This window comes from Chrysochloris asiatica, unplaced genomic scaffold (assembly GCF_000296735.1).
Source record: "Chrysochloris asiatica unplaced genomic scaffold, ChrAsi1.0 scaffold00134, whole genome shotgun sequence".
NCBI lineage: Eukaryota > Metazoa > Chordata > Mammalia > Afrosoricida > Chrysochloridae > Chrysochloris > Chrysochloris asiatica.
The window spans coordinates 4133236-4139585 of record NW_006408652.1 but is presented as its reverse complement, the minus strand read 5'-3'; the positions used below and the strand labels follow the sequence as shown (position 1 = coordinate 4139585).

Sequence of the window (6350 nt, the reverse complement as noted above, 5' to 3'; positions counted from 1 at the left end):
GAAGACTGTGCTCTTTGATCTTCATCAGTAAATATTCTGAATAGTGTTATGAATATTTTCTCCCAATCTAAAGCTTCTCTATTCACTTTCATAATGGGAAAGAATGACTGCTTTATTGAGATGGTTTTATGCTACAAAAAATCTAGGTGAAGTGATGAATGTTATTCTCCAACTTGCCTATGTGATAAAAGACTAACCAAGCCTGCCACTTTTACATTTTAGAGTAATTAATTCTAATTGAGTGACATTTCTAGGGACTTCTGAAAATAATCAGGAGCACATAGGTAATATGAATATTTTAGACTTAACATAATGAACAAACTCTTCCTTATTAAATTCTCCCTGTAAGAGTATAGACTGAGAGATCTGTACATAGAGTACTTGTTGAAATTATTTATTATACTATTTGTTTAGATATTTCTTTGAAAATTGAAGATCTCTATTTTAAAATGGAAAGAATATTTTTTGTTGTTGTTGTTCACAGATTCAGAATTATATATATTGACACAATCCAAAAATATAAATTGTCAAAGAAATGTTTCATTTAGTTAGCATTCGAAATCTTATCTGAAGTAAAAAATGTGTTATTTATCACTTGATTTATGAATGCATGTAAAAACAAGAGAATACTGAAAAATTTAATGATTATCCATGTACATACCCATAAATATATTAGAAAAAAAAAAATCAGAACTACACTGAGCATGAGGAGCAATTGATTCTTATTTCCAGATTCGAAAAGGAAATTCTACTAACTACAGCTATGGAACTAACCAATTATTAAGCAATATAATCAGAAAGAAAAAAACCCACACACACAAGTAAGCAAAAACGCCACAACTATTATTAAGAAACATCTTGGTAAAGATTTTATTATAAAGGTTAATTTAAAAGTATTTATTGAGAATAAAACCATGTTGCCTAGAAGTCAGACTGCCCTCAGACCTATTCTCTAAAAATAAGGAAACAACTATTTGATATCTACGTCACTGCGAACGTAATCATACATGTGGAATCTTTTAGTCTTGAAGGTATATCTTGATCTAAATTGATGGGTTAGATGAGAAACACAGCATTTTCTTTTGGAGATAAAAGCAAATATTTAGAAGATTCTTGCCATATTAAGGAAGAAGGACATCGGGGCAGTGTAAATTTGACTGAGCATTCTGGTAATCTGATACTGGAAAGTCAAGTGTTAATTTAGACACTACTAGAATGATGGAAGCTTATTCATATCAGAGTGGTTACAGTTATCTAAACAAATTTAAACTACTATTATGAAACTTGACACATTTTAAATATTAGGGTACTAAACAGTTCTTTGGAGTCTTGGTGTGGTGCTGTGGGATAATGCGCCAGACTGCAAAGCCATTTGAACTCCAAGGTTGGCAGTTCAAGCTCACCAGATGCTCCTCGGAAGCCCTATACAGAGTCGCTATGGGTCAGAACCGACTCGACGGCACTTCACAACAACAACAAGCAGTTCTTTAAAATTGGTAGAAAAAATGGAAATCAGTGTTCTACATAATTTTGATAAAAAAAAAAAAAGGCTGTGATCCAAGTATCTTAAACTAGTCAAAGGGTAGTTCAAATATAAAGGCAGGAGCAATATTGGAAGGCCTGCTGTTTAGATAATACTCAATATTATTGGGAGATTACCAAAATCAAAATGAAACCCGCTGGCATTGAGTAAATTCCAACTCATATCAACACTTTAGGACAATTGACTAGAGGGTCCTTGTTGTTGTTGTTGTTATGTGCTGTGGAGTTGGTTCCGACTCACAGAGACCCTGCATAGGGTTTTTGAGGCTGTAAATCTTTACAGGAACAGAAAGCCTCATCTCTCTCGCACAGAACAGCTGGTAGTTTTGAACTGCTGACCTTGCGGCTCGCAGCCCGATTCATAACCACTACGTTACTAGAGCTCTTTAGGGTAAGTAAAACTGTAAAACTTCTCCTTAGGGTTTTCGAGATTATAAATATATATGGGAGCAGTCTCACCTTTCTCCCATGGAACATGATGGGAACAACCAACACTGCGTTTAGCAGCCCAACATTGAATGCACTGTGCCACCAATGCTCCTTAATGGGAGATTTTAGAACATATCACTTATTTGTGAGAAAATTGATATCAGTAAGTACTGAGTCCAGTTAAATATAAGAATACCTGGGTATTTATAGAATTATGAAACAATAGAAATGTCAGAAGAAAAAAAAAAACAACTTGAGAATGGATATAGTAGAAATCAACTATCAACCTGAAAGGCTATATTCCACAAAAATATTAATCATAAAAGAAAATGTATTTCTTTATCATAAAATACACGGGATGTGAAAATCTAATTCCAACAGAAGCACAATGCAAGCAGTAATCAATTTGGACTGAATAACAATATCAAATGGAAATTTTCGATCTACCCAAAAAATGAAGAGTTCAAGAAATAGTAAATACATAAACGAATATAACAATTATTCTTCTCATTTATAAATTCTCATTAAGGACACTTGCTTTTGTAAAGGAAATCCACAAATATTTAGTGAGAGTGTATATGTAAAAGGAAAATTATGATAAACATTTATGAAAGGAGGAAGGATATGATGCTGTTTTAAACGTCTTGCGTAGTACAGGAACTTGTTGCTAATTGGATATGAGAGGGGAGAGGAATAAAGTTCATGACTCCAACATACATGGACAAGGAATTTGAAGGGTCAGTTTGAGATGAGGGATGATACTGAGTTTTCTTTGGGATACTTTGAGTTTAAGGTGCCATGAGATACCTGTGTGAAGACATTCTGTTGTTGTTAAGTGCCATCCAGTCGATTCTGACTCATAGCAACTCTGTATATGGTTTCCCAGGAGTGGCTAGTGAGCTTGAACTGCCAACCTTGTGGTTCAAACTGACCTTGCAATCCAGAACATTATTCCACAGTGCCATACCAAGACTCCTTGTGGGGACATTCTGCAGGCTGTTGCAAATATGTTGGTGATAAGGGTCTTCAACAAGTCAGTTCCCATTCATAGGAACCCCGTGAATTGCCTGATCCTCCACCATGCTCAGAACAGTTGTTATGTTTGAACTCATTGTTGCTGCCACTGTGTCAATCCATCTCATTCAAGCTGTACTTCTTCCAATACAGACTTGTTTGCTCTTCTGGCAGTCCATATTCTTTGCGAGCGCCATAATTCAAATGCATCAATCCTTCTCCTGTTTTCATTATTCATTATCTAACTTTCACATGTATATGAGGAAAGTGAAAATACCATGCCTTGGATCTGGTGCCACTTTATCTTCAAAGTGACACCTCTCTCTGCTCTTGAATACTCTAAAGAGCTCTTTTGTAGATTTGCCTAATGACTTTTGTGTGTGTGTGAATTGAGTGAAGGTTTACAAATATCATTTGGCTTCATTACAAGAATTGCAACCCCCTCCATGTACCACAGTATTTACTTCTAATCATTTTAACTCTTGCATTCCTCCGTGTCTCCTGCTACCTTCATCTTTCCCATGCCAACTTCCCTCTTGTTGTATATTGCCTGCTGTATCACCCATTTTAATATGTGTCTACCTTTAGCCCATTATCAACCCCCCCATAACCATTATAGAATGTTTCTTTGATCAAGAAAGACTTTTATTAACTTTCTACAACAGTTGTTATTAAGTGCTGTTGAGTCAGGACTGACTCATAGAGATCCTGTATAGAGTTTCTGAGGAGCAGCTTATAAGTTTGAACTGTTGACCTTGTGGTTCAAAGTCCAGTGCTGACCCTACAACACCACACCAGGAAATGGTCTCATACAATATTTGTTCATTTGTGGTTGACTAATCTCACTCAGTATAATATCCTCCAGGATATTCATCCATGTTGTGAGGTGTTTTGCCAATCCATCCTTATTCTTCAACCATGTATGGTATGTAAGGTTATTATGTGTATGCAAGGTTTATTTAATCATTCTTCTGTTGCTAGGTATTTAGGCTTTCTCCACCTTTTTGATGTATGTCTTATGAACAGCATATTGAACTTTTTTTGTTGTTTTTTTAAATCCACTCTGCTACTCTCTTTCTCTTGATTGGTACATTTAATCTATTTACATTTAGTGTAATTATCTAATTGATTGCTGTCATTTTGCTGTGACCTTTTCTTTCTTTTTTTTGGTGACACTGCGGATTTCTTTGTTCCACATAACTTTTTGTGCTGAATTCATTTTATTTGTGGCCTTTCTTTTAATTTTAATTTCTGTTATGTTAATGTTTACTAAATCTTTCTGATTTTCTTATTTTTAATTTTGATATGAAGGTGTATTTTCTTTGAGGATAACTTGTACTTTAATAATATTTTTCTCTGTTTTAAACAGTCTGTTTTCCTCTCCCTCCTTCACCACTGCTGACTCTTCTTCTGCCGCTTCTAGTGCTAACTTGTGCTCATGTGGTGCAGACCTGATAGCCCTTTTGTGAAGCATCAGGTGAGAAGACTACAGCACTCACCATGGCTGACAAGAAACCCAAGAAAATAGTCATGACTAAGAGCAATGATCATATTAATTTGAAGGTGGGGGGCAGGATGGTTCTGTGGTACAGTTTAAGATTCATAGGCATACACTTAATAAACAAATGGAAGCCTATTGTGGATGACAGGGTTTGTCAATGAGACAGATCAGATTCAGATTTGACAGGTAGAAAATGAAACAGACACACTTGCACAGTTGGAAATGGAGGCTGAAGATACAATTGATGTGTTCCAGCAGCAGACAGGAGGAATCTAAAAAGGGAATCTGCTACTTTACTCCAGAACTCTGTTCCTACCAACCAAGAAGACATTCGCAATTAGAAAACCTCAATTTGGTTCCACCACATCCTGACTACTACAATATAGTTTTCACTCTTTCAATGCTCCTTCTCCATTCCTTTAGTGTTCATAAAGTAACTGGTGAATGTGCACAATAATATTATATGGTTTTGGTTTTCTTTTTTATTGAAATGGCCAATGGTATGTTTTGACCTACATCAAATGGAGCTAGGATGGGTGAAAATACTGCTTCTGTGAAAATGCCCCCTTTCTTCATTAGTGGCATGCTCATTCAGCTTTATATGTTAGTAAGTTATTTCGCTGTCACTGTTTAACAAAAAATAACAACATACAAACTCCTTGCATGTCTTGCTCAATTGGAGACTTTTAATGTTTTCCATGTATCATTGTAAAACCAAGGATAATTTTATAATTTTTTTGTATGTAGCAATTATATGTAGGGTTATCGGTCTTTAAGTAGGGATAAATTACTCTAGAAGAAATGACTCTTAGACAGTTTTCTCTTCAAAGTCAAATGTCTTGTTGTTTAAAATAAACTTTTTATTAAAAACAAAATGAATTAGTCTGTTTTATCTGTCTTGAAGTCTACTTGACTTCTTTGCCATTTGGAAGTTCTGTATCTGCACTATTTGTTCTTTTTGCTTTGTAGTTGACTTCATTACAAATTGATATCTCTGGTTCCCTATTTTCAGTCTTGTAGGTGTACTTATTTTAGATAATTTATATCTGGATTGAATTCTGGATGGTGTTGTAATGTATGTTAATATGTGGTTGTTGTCTGCTGTTGGTTTTCAGTCCAAAGAAAACCCGTTACTATTTTTTATACAGTTAGTCTGCATATTAAAAATCCCTTTAATTGTTGTTTATATTGAAATGTCCTAAATTTGCAATAATTTTTGAGGGACAGCTTTGTTGGGTATATGATTTTCGGTCAGCATTGTTTTTCCCTCTGAGTTTTGTATATGTTATCCCCGTCCTTCTTGCCTACATCATTTCTGATGATAAATCAGAGCCTAGTCATATAGTTCTCCTTTGCAAGCAGCACTTCTCCAAACTACACTCAGGATTCTTTCTCTGATTTTGGAGAGTTTGATTATGCTATGTCTTGATGGTTTTCTTTTGGGATCTAGCCTCTGGAATTCATTCAGCTTCTTGTATACTTATTTTCTGATCTTTCATCATGTTTGGGAAGTTTTCTTCCAAAAACTCTTCTAACAATTTTTTTTTTTTTTTCCGTGCTTTTTATTGTCTCTTCCTGTTTTGGAATTCTGATAACCCATAGGTTATTGCTCTTCATGGTGTCTCACTTAACTCAGGCTTTCTTTGGATTTTTTTTTTTTTCATTCTTTTCTTCTGATTGTTCTACTTGCATAATAATATAGTGAGATTTATCTTCGATGTCACTAATTCAGGCTTCCATTGATTCAAATTTACTCATTTGCCTTTTCAATGTATTGCCCATTTCTGATATTTCAGTATTAAACTTCTGGATTCCTAATTTCAGGTTTTGTATTTTTTCAAAATTTGCATTTATTTTTTCTGTC

The 6350-nt window shown here is 34.7% G+C and overlaps 1 pseudogene; it reads left to right on the top strand.

Annotated features, from left to right (window-relative positions):
- The first annotated feature begins 4485 nt into the window (after window positions 1-4485).
- On the top strand, window positions 4486-4762 carry LOC102815232 (annotated as a pseudogene).
- The last annotated feature ends 1588 nt before the right edge of the window (window positions 4763-6350 follow it).